This window comes from Sinohyriopsis cumingii, chromosome 3, assembly GCF_028554795.1.
Source record: "Sinohyriopsis cumingii isolate HCF-2022 chromosome 3, ASM2855479v2, whole genome shotgun sequence".
NCBI lineage: Eukaryota > Metazoa > Mollusca > Bivalvia > Unionida > Unionidae > Sinohyriopsis > Sinohyriopsis cumingii.
The window spans coordinates 135,322,094-135,335,999 of record NC_142963.1 but is presented as its reverse complement, the minus strand read 5'-3'; the positions used below and the strand labels follow the sequence as shown (position 1 = coordinate 135,335,999).

General features: G+C 36.4%; 1 protein-coding gene across 2 annotated transcripts in view; it reads right to left on the bottom strand.

Annotated features, from left to right (window-relative positions):
- The window catches only part of LOC149803922 (hepatocyte growth factor receptor-like), a 222,033-nt gene extending 216,095 nt beyond the window's left edge, over positions 1 to 5,938 (bottom strand). For both annotated transcript variants that reach the window (XM_089953736.1, XM_089953737.1), the window contains exon 1: positions 5,804 to 5,938. The gene's annotated coding sequence lies outside the window, so the exon portion shown is untranslated. The remainder of the gene's footprint in view (positions 1 to 5,803) is intronic.
- Positions 5,939 to 13,906: the final 7,968 nt, after the last annotated feature.

The following is a 13,906-nucleotide window of genomic DNA, read 5'->3' as shown; positions in this document are numbered from 1 at the left end:
AATGCCATGGAAATGTGGTTAATACGGAGAGCCTGTACACCCCGGTGACCTCAACGGTATGTTTAAGTGAGTTGTTTTGTTGTGACCATATATCTAATCCAGACGCTACTGTGTATACCGCGTTGATGAACGGAGTCTTATGAACTACACCATCAGTAATATTTTTTGACATTTCTTCAATTTCTGTGAGCTTAAAGCCGGCGTCCATTGGATTTCTAAAGAAATCATTAGCAACTCTATTTATGCTTCTGCGCAAATTCTTAAATTCTTATTATTTTATTCAGATCTGAATTTGGCCAATTGAACACTGATTGTTAATAAAGCTGTCTAGATGAATAGTTGTTTGCGAATGTCAGCAAGCTTAGTGCTGACAATTGAGTTTCCAAAGAAACAATAGGCAACATCAAGAATAATCTGATGGTTTCTGACAAGCCTCACAAAAGCAGTTACATGACGATTATACTCATAACACAGTGCGTTTAATCTATCATTCGTTGTCGTTAACGAGGTCTGTATCGCGGTGTTGTTGTCGTCTACATAATACTTCATTGCAGCATAATCGGCTAATTTAGGTTCTCCCAAACAAGCAGTTCTATTTCCATTCATGATGAGTAAACCAGTCATTGAGCCACTGAACATAGGAACATATCTACGAAACCCATCACGGATCGTTGCGATTGATATGTTCGAGCTTTTCATTTTTTCGTCGCCAGCAATACAACGATGTTATCGTTGGTTGCACCTAAACTTCGAAGGATAATATCGGCCCACCTGATATTACTCGTTTTTAACCGTCCTTGCTGATCCTGAAAACAACAACTTCATGGTAGTCAACCCCGGTGAAACTCATAAGCTCAACTCGCGGCACAAACGTGGACAAATCAACATGACTTTGGTACCTATAGCAGATCATCCGTAAATATCTACCATTATCAATGTATAAACCTTTAAGTCGATGCCGTCCGCTGTTATATTCGTGCACGACTTTATTCGGCGTAACTGATGACCTTGACGCGGCGTTAAGTATAGCAAGTATTTCTGGACCGCATATAGTTAGGTCCGATAATGTGTGTGTTGGTAATCTTGAATATATGATAAGTATGTCACCTCGTAAGCCAATGTTCCTTAAAAATTCTCTCGGTGGACCCAGTTCATACGAGTCAAAATAAGCAACACCACCGGGATCAACCTCGTATGCAACCCAGTGAGTGCCTGGACCAGAACAGCAATCGAGATTAATGATATGTTTCAACAAGGTTTGTTTTTTTCCCGGTAACTCCTCACCCATGAAAACACCTCTGAAGTTTTTATTTCTGCTTAATAGCCGAGCAACAACAAGCAAATGAAAATCGGACATGATGAGCTTTAACGAAACGATCGTGACGGTCGCAGACCTTGACCGTTCTTCATTCCTTGTAATCTTAGACCCCGTCCCTTTTTATGAAGTCTTTAGACCGTATCCTGTTGCTTTTTTAGTGCCATATCAGCAGCTGTTCCAACGGCACCGAGTGCAGCTGTCTTTGCAAAAGCTGGAGCTGCAACGACAATCAGAGCTGGTATATCCGCTAGAAGTGGAAATATATCGCCGGTCTTTTCTTTATAGCTGGATGCACTCGCAGATAGATGAAGTCGAACGCCAGTTTTTTATTTATTGGCATCACCGTAGAATTTGATTAAAGGTCAGTCTGCCGATTTCAGAGATATTTTCTCCCCATAATCTATTCTATGGTGACGATTGCAGCTTTTTAATATGACCGGGTGTCAGAGTATCGTTGACGTGATGATATGACATTATTACATCATGAATGATCTAATTATATGTTTGGAAAACATTTACATGTTTAGAAAACATTTAATGTCTGGAAAACATTTGCATGTTTTCTACGGTCGCAACAATCACTCATTAGTCCGGAAACGCCCTCAAGCAGCATTGTTTTGTCTGACAGTATAACAACGATTGCTCTGTAACCACCAGCTGGTAATCGTGCTACATGAGCTCAGAAGTGTACGTCGACGACTGATTGTCTAAACATATCTAGGTGTTTCAGACAAAAATAATAGATCGGATATAGCGTTGTCAAGTCTCGCTGATATATCTGCAAACCAGAATCAATATTATGATCACACCCCTTGAATGTCATCAACCGAAGTTGCGCACGTGCAACATGATTATTATCGAAATTCATTAACACTTCTTCAGATGTTTCTAGATGTCCATTTATTCTCATAGAATCTTCGCTAACCCCGATCGTGTCAAACACGATTTCATGCGTGTGCGTCTACTTGGGCGTTTTTCTTAAACGCTATGAATATATGTCATGGCACTGACACTGTGATGTTATTTGCCACGTGAATAACCCAGCAACATTACACTGGACACCGTCTGTGGTCATTGTCAACCAAGACAACATTGATTTACCGCCGTTATCCACGAAAGAGAGCAGCCGTTGTTCTTAGACGAGTGATCGTGTCATTGTTGGCATCCACAACGAAAGCTTTGTCCGTCTCACCTTACCATCATCAACACCACCAAGATGTCAGATTGCATTGTTGTCGGTGGCTTTTCCGACGAGCACCACCATGTGTTTAGCACGAAAGATAATTTTTCTGACATTTCTGCAGAAACCAAATATGTGATAGTTGAATTACACATGAAAATTCTTCATCACCGTTTAACACTGATCGACATGCTGCGAATCCTAGGTTGAAATTCCCATTCATCGATGCGATTTCACTTTCAGCGACGTTCATTGTTTACGGTTCTCGAGTTATCGGTGGTATCCTTTGCGAACATCATTGATTGAGCGACGGACCGTGAATAATCATCGAAATATCTTGCCAGACCCAAGATAATCGTGACAACGTCAACAATTTCGAGACATGGTTCAATATTATTTTCGTCAGTGGTGTACTTGGCACTGTTAAACAACGCCGTAACACTATTAACGAAACCAACTCGATCTCAAATTCCATTTGCCGTATCATCTGTTTTCAATTGTTTTCCTTCGATCTAAATAAAAGCCTCGACTCCCAAGAAATATCTGCTTCTATGCTGAATTTGTAGCTCGAATTGTCCACGTGCATCAGATACATGCGCATCATAAGAATAATACTGATTATCACGCACCGATTCATCTTTCAAGGCGTCCATGTGAAATGCCGGATCAGATACCCGGTTGAATATTTTATTATATTATTTGTTGTATAAAATGACCGTTAAGTCAGGCCACTTCACGCTATCAGACTTGTTCTAACATTTGTTTCTCTCTTTGCGGCTTGATATTTTGTCAGAGCTGGCCCAAGAAATAATTCTTTCAACCGCTCATTTGCAGCTTGATTTATTATTTTACTGGCACTTGCTGGCATCACTTCGGTGCTGTGCAGTTTTACCGGCTATGGTTTTATGTTGTACTAATCACGTGACTCTGTCCCTGATCGTCGAAAATGCTTTACCAGCGGCATCTCCAACAATACCAATACCCTTATCACGAACAACTTCAATGGCTTTCACGCCTAATTGTTTTGCAATCGGAGTAGCTTTTGGACTATCCTTCTAAATAAAACTTAAATAACATTTATTTCCCTGATGTTTTCAGGTCCACGTTGGGCATTGTTATAACCATGCTATTTATGATATCGCCGATCATCTATCTGATAAATTACTCTAGTGATCGTCGGTAATTTCATCGATTGGTTCCCGATAGACGCTGCTGTCCCTGACTCAACCGAAAATAAACGCTAACAAGTAACGGCTGCTTCACTGATGACTCATTTGGACTTATTACGGGCTCGTCTTCCACCATTCAGAATTTCTAGTCGATCAACATCAGCGAAAATTTATTTGGACAAAGTTTATCCTGAATCACCGGATGAGTTTGATTTTTATAACGTCTATCGCCAGTGGCAATTACTCTTTCGGTTGCTTCTTCATGTGATTGGTTGTTTGGATCTGGCTGTGGATCAGGAGAGCGCTGCTGGAGTTCCTCTGACTCAGCTTTTCTCTTTCTCTTCGTTGTTTAAGACCTAGCGTTTGCACTTGATTTTCTTCTTTCTACTCTTGCTCTTTCAAGATGACGCTTCATTTCTTCTTGTCTTTGTCGCCTTTCTTCTTATACTCTCTCAATTTCCTCATCTACTACAGGGTTAAAATCGTTAAAGTCTGCATGATCACATGACCTGCTGAACACAGGAAACAATGCGCTATACATTTGTACGCCAATCAGTACGAATTTTCAAGCTTCTAACATATTTATGTTACATATAATTTTTCTGTTTCACCCCAAACGCAGACATTTTAACTATTTATTTTGGATCATTAAAGGCGGCAATACCTTCCTCTGTAACTGTATATATCATGTTGATATTAACATTTGGTGGTGGTTGTTATTGTAGTTGAAATTCGGGTGGTGGCTGAACTGGTGGGGGGGGGGGGGTGAAGACAGCAAGCAATAACAGGAGGTAATGTCCCAAGAGTTGTCTCTCTTACCTCAGTTGCTGTAACAATGTTTGTTAATGTTGGTTCGACAATTGGTTTAATTAACTGTTCTGTACCCTCTGTAAATTCCACATGAGCTTCCTGACGCACTTGCAGCTGCTGTTTGGCAGAAACACGGTCTAGACACGGATATTTCTTAATTACGTTAAGTCTGCCTCTAGCTAATTTAGCTGTACGAGAATCACCCATTATTATGCTACTACAACAATTTAATTACACTTCATCAGTCAGTGAGTACATAAATGCAACTTATGTTTTAAAACCAACTACAGTTATTGGAAAAAGCTCTTCAAGTCACAACTTGGATAACCAGTCATGTGATCAGTAACAGCTAAAAGTAGGAAACTGCTCATATAACAGACCAGATGTGCTTGTCTGACAAAATACAAATTATGACTGTACGGCGGAACAGATGTGGTCAGGTGGGAAGTTATTATTATCATTATTATTTTATATATATATATATATATATATATATATATATATATATATATATATATATATATATGACCATGAAGGGATAACGCTTACCCCCCTCCCCCGCTTCATGGCAATAATAGAAAGTAAGGGTAAAGAGCAGACAAATAGCGAGATATAAATATAGCCAGAAATACACAGAAAAGCAAAGAAATAAATATAGCCAGAATTATATGGAAAAACCAAGATATAAAACAGCCAGAAATACTAAGACAAGCCTTACCGAAGGGTAACCAATGAATGACCATATGAAGGCAGAAAAGCACTGGCATAAATTGACGAAGTTTGAAGAGTACCCCATGATAGACCCGATAAACTGACGATAAACTTAACGGGCATAATTTGGCAATAAGGAAAAGCTCTTACTCTCTATTTTTGCTGCACAAAAATCCGAAGGAATGTATTTTATAGAAAGAATTATTTGTTTGGCCAAGACATGAAATCAAATAATAATTGCAAGAAACATAACAAAAAATCATAGAGGCCTCTGAATTGAGTAACGGGTTAATAACAAGTTTTTTTTCTTAAAAAGGGCGGGTTACTAAAACAGGGCATTGTATATGTTTTTCTTTGTTCCCGGTAGTAATGTGGCCTGGTAGCCCCTTAAGGACTGTTGACGCCACTGCTGCTACAGATGATAGCCTTGTTGGTTAATACAAATAAAACAATTAAAGAATGTGTATATTAAAATAATTTGTTGCATTTGTTCCAAAAACAAATGAGCAAGATACAATCAGGAAAACACACACATATGCAAACAAGCAGATTTTCAAGCACCGACAACGAGACAATTAGATCATCATATTATCGAACACATGCATTTTTACATACCTGTTTTGTCGAACAAACAAAGTAATCCGAAATCCTGAGTATATTTTGTTATATAACGTCTACGTCCCGTGTCCTCCAATAAGCTTGTTTCGATGCAATCGTTCGGAAAAATATATTTTAAGGAGACACTCATCTATCAACATCACATGATCTATAACTTGACACACCAATTTCCTGTTTGGATACATTATAATCAGCCGTTGTGTGCTTACCTACCAAGAACCAGACACTGTACGGAAACTCTCTCTCTCTCTCTCTCTCTCTCTCTCTCTCTCTCTCTCTCTCTCTCTATATATATATATATATATATATATATATATATATATATATATATATATATATATATATATATATATACACACATATATAGTCATCGAAAGTTTTGCAAACACAGCACTTTTTCTGTTTTATTTGTTTGTCTTGTCTGTGTTCTGTATTTGCCTTTGAAAAATACTAATTAAAAGTCAAAAGAGCTCAGGCTAGTTATATACTAGCTTTGCACTGTTCATAGTCGGTGTATTGCATTTATCTTATTCAATTCCTGACAAGCGTGAACCCTTTTTGGATCCTGTGCAAGGACTGTTATTCGCCAAATGATTTGTATTCTTTATATATATATATATATACATATATATATATATATATATATAAATATATATATATATTTATATATATATATATATATATATATATATATATATATATATATATATATATATATATATATATATATATATATATATATATATATATATATTATAATAATAATAATAATGAGGACTTTGTATAGCGCCTAATCGTTACAAGCTCTAAGCGCTTTACAACATTAGACAACACCTATAAGATAAAAAACATATAATGATGTGATTACAAAAACAAACACTATGAAATAAGAAGACATTAAAAAAACATGCTGAGAATATTTAAGGTAGGAAATATTATTCAGTCTTTAAGTTTGTTCTTGCAGTTGAAATAATTGAGTTTTGAGAGCCCTCTTGAATGTCATCACTGTGTCTTTGTGTCTAAGTTCAGTGGGCAATTCATTCCACGTTGCTGGGCCCTGGTATGCAAAAGAACGCTGTCCATATGACTTTGTTTCCATAGTGCAAATAATGAGTATACGATTGTCAGAAGAGGAGAGTAAGTATCTTGCTGTTGTGTACACATGGCTGAGGTCAGATAGGTATGTTGGGCTAAAGTCCGACAGTGAAACGTAGCATAGAGAACGAATTTTGTGTTTGATTCTGGATCGAATGGATAACCAGTGTAGGGTACTGAGCAGCGGAGAGGTGTGATCTGATCCTGGTACTCTAAGTATGATACGAGCAGCTGTGTTTTGAACTTTTTGAAGTTTCTGGAGCAGATATTGAGATGAACCAGACAAAATTGAGTTACAATAGTCCAGTCTTGAAAGTACTAATGAACACACAAGTGTTTTAGTGGCATCAGCTGAAAGATATTTGCGAATTGAGCTGATGCGTCTCAGCTCAAGATACGCCGCCTTGCATATGTTCATGACATATTGGTGCATTGTGAGAGTACTATCCAGAGTTACACCGAGGTTTCGTACTGATTGTGTGAATTTAATTTTGGAGTTACTGATATTTATTGTTTGAGGTAAAGGATGTGAATGATAAAGTATTTGTGTTGTGATCAGAATGGCCTCAGTTTTATCATCATTCATCTGCAGCTTGTTAGACGTCATCCATTATTTCACATCAGAAATGCACCTCTCTCCACCTTGGATGGTAGCATCAACTTCAGTTGGATGGCTAGATTTGTATAGTTGGCTGTCATCAGCGTACAATTGGTGAAACACTGGATGATGATCTATGACACTTGAGAGCGACTGAGTATAAAGAATGAAGAGAACAGGTCCAAGATCAGACCCCTCTGGAACAGCACAACAATGATCAACTGGGCTGGAGTGTATTCCATTTACAGATACAATTTGTGTCCTGTTGACCAAGTAGGACTTGAACCACAGTAAGGCTGTATCATGAATGCCAAATACATGCTGGAGACGGTGAATTAATATATCATGGTCTATTGTGTCAAATGCTCCAGACAAATCAAGGAGGGTGAGGATGTAATCTTTCCGCTACCCAAAGCAGAGAGAATGTCATTAACTACTTTTAGAAGAGTAGTTTCAGTACTGTGCCAAGGGCGATATGCAGATTGTACATTGCTAAAAACACTGTTTGAATTTAGATGATATACAAGTTGGGATAGAACAACCTTTTCTAAGAATTTTTATATGAAACTGGGCGGTAGTTCTTTAAATCGTTATGGTCCAGTGTTGGTTTCTTCAGCAGAGGCTTTACAATGGCAGTTTTGAAAAATGATGGGATTCCCCGGATGAGAGAGAGGTATTAATAACATCAGTTAGTGACGGCAATACTGGATCTAAGCACTCAAGCAGCAGTGATGATGGAATTGGATCAAGTTCACATGACTTTGGTGCACTCTTCATCAGGATTGTACGTACGAAATCCATAGAGACAGGTTCAATTGCTGCTAATGGTTGCCGCTCAAATTATGTATCCCAGCTGTATGGTGACGCATTCCTAAAGCAAAGACCAATTATTGGAAAGATACGGGATATCTATTTCAATGATATAATAGGATATCTTGATATTGGCGGATTATATATATATATATATATATATATATATATATATATATATATATATGTGTGTGTGTGTGTGTGTGTGTGTGTGTATGTGTGTATGTGTATGTGTGTATGTGTGTGTGTCTGTCTGTCTGTGTAGGGAAAGAAAGAGAGAGAGAGACAATAGCACCATTAAAATCATCAAATATATTACAGCGATAAAATGTTTTCTAGGCGGGAATCGAACACATGGTGCTAGTGTTGGAATAATCGCTTAGGTGTGTGTGTGTGTATGTGTGTGTGTGTGATCAGGAATAAGGGAGAGAGAGATCCAGGAAAGAAAACAAAAATTTTGTAACTGAGATATATCTTTATGCTTTGCTAAATAAAAGCTTTAATCCGGAGTACAAAAAGTGCTAAAATTGGCTTTTTCTCTTTTTATTTTGAAAATTAGCCCATTACATTTGTTTCGAATACAAATTCAGTAAGCCACAAAATATTTCCTAAAGCAAAGACCAACTATTGGAAAGATACGGGATATCTATTTCAATTATATATCAGGATATCTATATATTGGCGGATTTTGTATTAGGTTTTATTGAATATAAAAATAATGGAAGTGTGCAAAAAAATGTTATACTGCCCCACGTCGACACATACCCATACCCGCGCTCCACGTATTTCGATGAATGCTGAAACGCCTACCGACTACAAGGTCCACAACCAGATTCAAAAGGAGTAGCACATCACTGCTTATGCACGATTGCACTCGTGCACAAACGCATTCTCATTAGGTCGAGATGGAGCGTATAATCAATTGCCATCTTTTTTCAAAACGTGGTCATGACGAAAAGTGTACCTCCTTGCTGCATTATCCACACGCTTTTTTCTTATATGATAATCCCCACTCCATTTAAACATATATACATGATTATTCACATTTTCTTAAGTTCACCAACGAGTGGCTGACTCCAAATTTCGAAACCATTGTAGACATTTGCGAACTAGGCATGATTATAACTGATGGAAGTTAGTTTTTATTTCGAACGGTATAGGAAGGGCTGCGCGCCATTACTCAACCAAGCAACCACACATGTACCCATGCGAGTCCGAGCCAACCATTTCTTCCAAAGCATAAAAATACATTCTTAGAAACAATAATATATGGCATATTGCAAGTCTGGCAAGTTTTATTAATAATAAACAAGGTTTTTATATGGTTTCCAAATACTGTTTCCTATATATGTTCCCGATTTCCTAGAAATGAAGGAGATACTTTGCTTCTATCTTTTTGCTCTGAAACTATTTCATCCAGTGATCGGGTTCCACAGTCGCTACAAAATAACTAGTTGAAATACAATATTTCAGTTGACAGTGGTCTTGAGCATCATTCGAAAGTTATAGACATTGTTGTATATCACATTTATTTTCTCCACCATATCTGAGATATGCACGTAAATTTATTTCCCATCACTTGATTTGAACAATGTATAATGTAAAGCGTAATTTCTGTTTTAACCAGATTATGGGATTGTTGACACATTACTCTAACAATAGAGTTTATTATTTTGTTTTCAGCAACATAATTTTCTTCTTTATACTATCAATACATAATCTAAAGTGGAGCTCAGAAAATTTATGTTAAATCGTATGAATATATCAACTCTTCAGTTATTATCAAATTTCACTATGATTATGCCTAATGCACCATACGTAAATAGGTTGTTCCAAACAAGACGGTTACGAAAAATTGGTCATCGCAAAATGAATTCAAATATATTTCTTTGATAAGCTCAGCTTGACAGACAGCGTGACCTGTAAATATTGAACTATTTACCCTTGTCTTACTATTCTCTTTATGTCAGTTACAGCAACCCCTACTGAAAAAAATCCAACGTAAACGATAAGAAATTATTGATAAAGCCTAGAAATATATTAAAACACTTAAAATGCAAAGTTTGAACAAAGGTTTGCTTTATTAAATATACAGACATGGTGAGTATTAATGTTCATGTGTATTTACAGTTCATTGTTTCACGTTGATTCCCAAAATTCGAATGTGTCATTCTTTCTGAAAATGTTCACCCACTTAGGTGGTATAAAGCACTACATTTTTTTGAAAAATCATACGATATTTTAAAATGTTTGCCCGAAGTTATGGGCAGTTTTCACTAGAACGAATCTGCTTAAAGGAAACTTCAGCTTTCTGATGCTGGTTTTCTATTTATTAGTTATTGGTATTGATGCAAAACGTACATGATGCAATGGTTGTTTTCTTGTATTTCTTATCAAGATTTGTTTTGTATTGGATGAGAGAATGTTTTATAGCATTTATGATCGAATAAATATAATAACATTTAAATGAAATCCCTGACATTGTCTATAAAACCATATCTGATTTTAATTAGAAACTGTAAACCCTTTTTATTCCTTTTTAAGAAGCGATATGTTACATTAAAAATAGTAGCCGACTCATCACTGTTTAACCTCGTCAGATGTCAACCACATTGGTCCATGTGAAATTCAATACTAAGTCAAAGTGACCTATACTATATACATCCTCGTAATTTCTAGTAAGAACGAATATGTTGGTATGATTAGTTTGAAACAATACAGTGCTACAAATCTCAGGTCTATGTTACGAGAGTGAATAGTTCCATGTCTATTTCATGGGAGTGTAGCATCCCAAGTCTAGATTAACGAAGTACAAAATCAAAAATCGGGAGGTGGGGGTGAAGGGTGAATCCCAAATCTATGCAAGGTGAGTGACAATCAATCTAAATATTTCACACGATGGAGTGAATTATACGCCTGTTTATCCGACTCATTTCGGGAAAGTCATTTATTTAAATTGAATTGAAGGTCCTATAGTTACCTAGACTTTCTGGTGTATCCTCTTGTCAAAGAGAGAACGTTTACATCAGATTAAATAAACTACAGTGCGAGTTTTGTATGTGAAATAATAACACTGAAATAAGCAGCATATTTCAATTTATTTGGTTTTGTGGGTTTAATGCCAATTTTCAACACATGATAATTTATGTAAGTTGACCAATATATTTAGTGGAGAAAGATGCCGTAAAGCCCCTAGAAGACCTGCAGATCCACGGGAAGCTACTGGCAAATTTTCTGACATATCCACGTTGATCGAACTGCAACTCGAACTCATGCAGAGTTGAGATGTGTGAAGGATCTGTAAAGGCGATAGTCTTAGATCTTCTTCAGCGAATATAAAATGACAAACGAGCGAAAGTGAAATGCCCACCATCCTGTGAACCATGATTACGCGTTGATGTGACAGAGTCAGTTGTATCCCAATAACCAGTTCATCACACCAAGAGTTACTAAGATCATCTTCTCCCACCAATTTAGGCTTCGAGCCAAAATATTTAATTGATGAAGTCCAGTGCAAATAACAGAAAAAGTGTGCGCACCTCTGAATGAGACTCTTGATATGCCTACATTTAAAATATATTTTTCTTTTCCATGGCAACCTTTACTTCCTCGGTCCACAAAAGGTTTTATTTTTGCACACTAATTGTTTGATTAAATCCATTATTATCTTCGATGATTTAATACTTCATACATGCAAATATACCATGACCATTTAAAGGACACTTTGTTTCCCGCTCTTGGGACAAGCCATGCTAAATGTCTAAAGCCACGATTAGAGGGACTACAAACATGAAATATGCAGGCTGAGACATCCGATATGCACATGTACCACAATGTCGTCATATAAATCTGGGATAAATTAAAGCATCTGCAAAATGAATTATCATATAGAAATTTCCACAGTCTGTATTTAAACACATGCCCGGATATTATGTGATATTGGAGCTAATTGTATCTTTAAATTCATTTGTATTGATTCGATTGAAAACATTTAAATTTCCTTTTGATTCTTCATATTGTGGATATACATCTGAAGTATGAAATTGTGCCATAATCTAGCGAGATTTCTGCCCCACATTTAAATAAATGAACATTGAAGATATATACCTCGAACAAAGTGAAAAATAATGACATATCAGTCAAATGAGTGTGCTTTAATATCAAATGTAAACTATCTGCAGTTTATTCATAACTTTTCAGATAAGTTTTGAATTGTCTCGTAATTACTTTAAGTGCATGTTTCTATATTCAAACCAAGCAAATAAATGCATGCATATGTTGCTAATATGACAATCATATTTTAAAGAGAAAAGCCATATTGCTTCACAATACACTCTATGTTCTGTGTTTAGAAAGAACTGTGTGTAAGTCGATTTTTCAGCGAAATTGTTATAGTTTGTTTTAAGACCTAGTTATGAAGACGTTATGTAATTGTAACCATTACGATTTTAATAGAAATAATTCATTTGACTAGGAGGGAATAAGACTTCATTCGATTGGGCAAGAATATTGAGAATGCATGATACGTAGACCATGATAGTCAGCGTTACGTACTACATTAATATATTATTTCGATTAAATATTTGAAAATGAAAGACACATATTTATTTCCCAAATTAATATGTAGTGCAACATCATAAACATAAGCCAATATTTTCAAGAAATTTTTGGAAAATACAGTATTTTAATAACCTCATTTTGGTTAATTCACCGCAAATGCTGTAATACTTTTTTAATTAGGTTTATAAATAAATGGTTTGCAATGACATATCAAGTGCAAACTATTCGAATATTTCGGCTGAAGTAAAAGTTATTCTTATTGTAATAAGGTAATGTAAACATTATCTTAACTAACTAGTGACACGTTGTGTTCAGAGGGAGGTAACGCTGGAATGGTTTTCCATCGGAAAGGTCTATGCTGTTTCTAAGGTATAAAGCTTCTTCAAAGGTTAGAGTTCTGGATACGTAACATTAGAGGCCCCAGTTCATATCCTGATCAGATTATCAGTACATTAACGATTTGCATTGATTTACCTTTTTTCCTGGCTATTTAATCATAGGTACTGGCTGACATGTAGACAGACAATTCAACAAATTGACGATTTGTCTCAGCTCAAAATTTGTTCACAATTATGGGGGTTGGAATTTGTTTTTTGTTTTATGTTCTTTAATAGGGCAAATGATTGTGTAGATTGCATGAAAAAGAATGACAATGTTCTGGTTGAGGTCGCTTAAGGAAGGTGGAGCCCTTATTGAAAACGAAACAATTAGAGTCCCTTTAAGGGCTGTCGCTCTACTGTCCAAGATAACACTCCATTTCTTAGTGCTGGTGTTAAAGCCATCTCTAGTAATGATCATAAGTTCAAGATCTTTTTGAATGGCTTCCTTGGTGACTATACTCAGACCGATACCATTTTCATTTTAAGACAAATCAAACATCTTGATAAGTCTACTCGTGCCAACCACATGCCAATAGGACCATCCATTCATGAGGATTAGCGATAATTTTCAATATGGCCGTCAGTAGCAATTTAATACAGGGCCAAACACCACGAAACATCTTCTGTTAAAATCCCCATTCCTGTCCGTTATAGAGG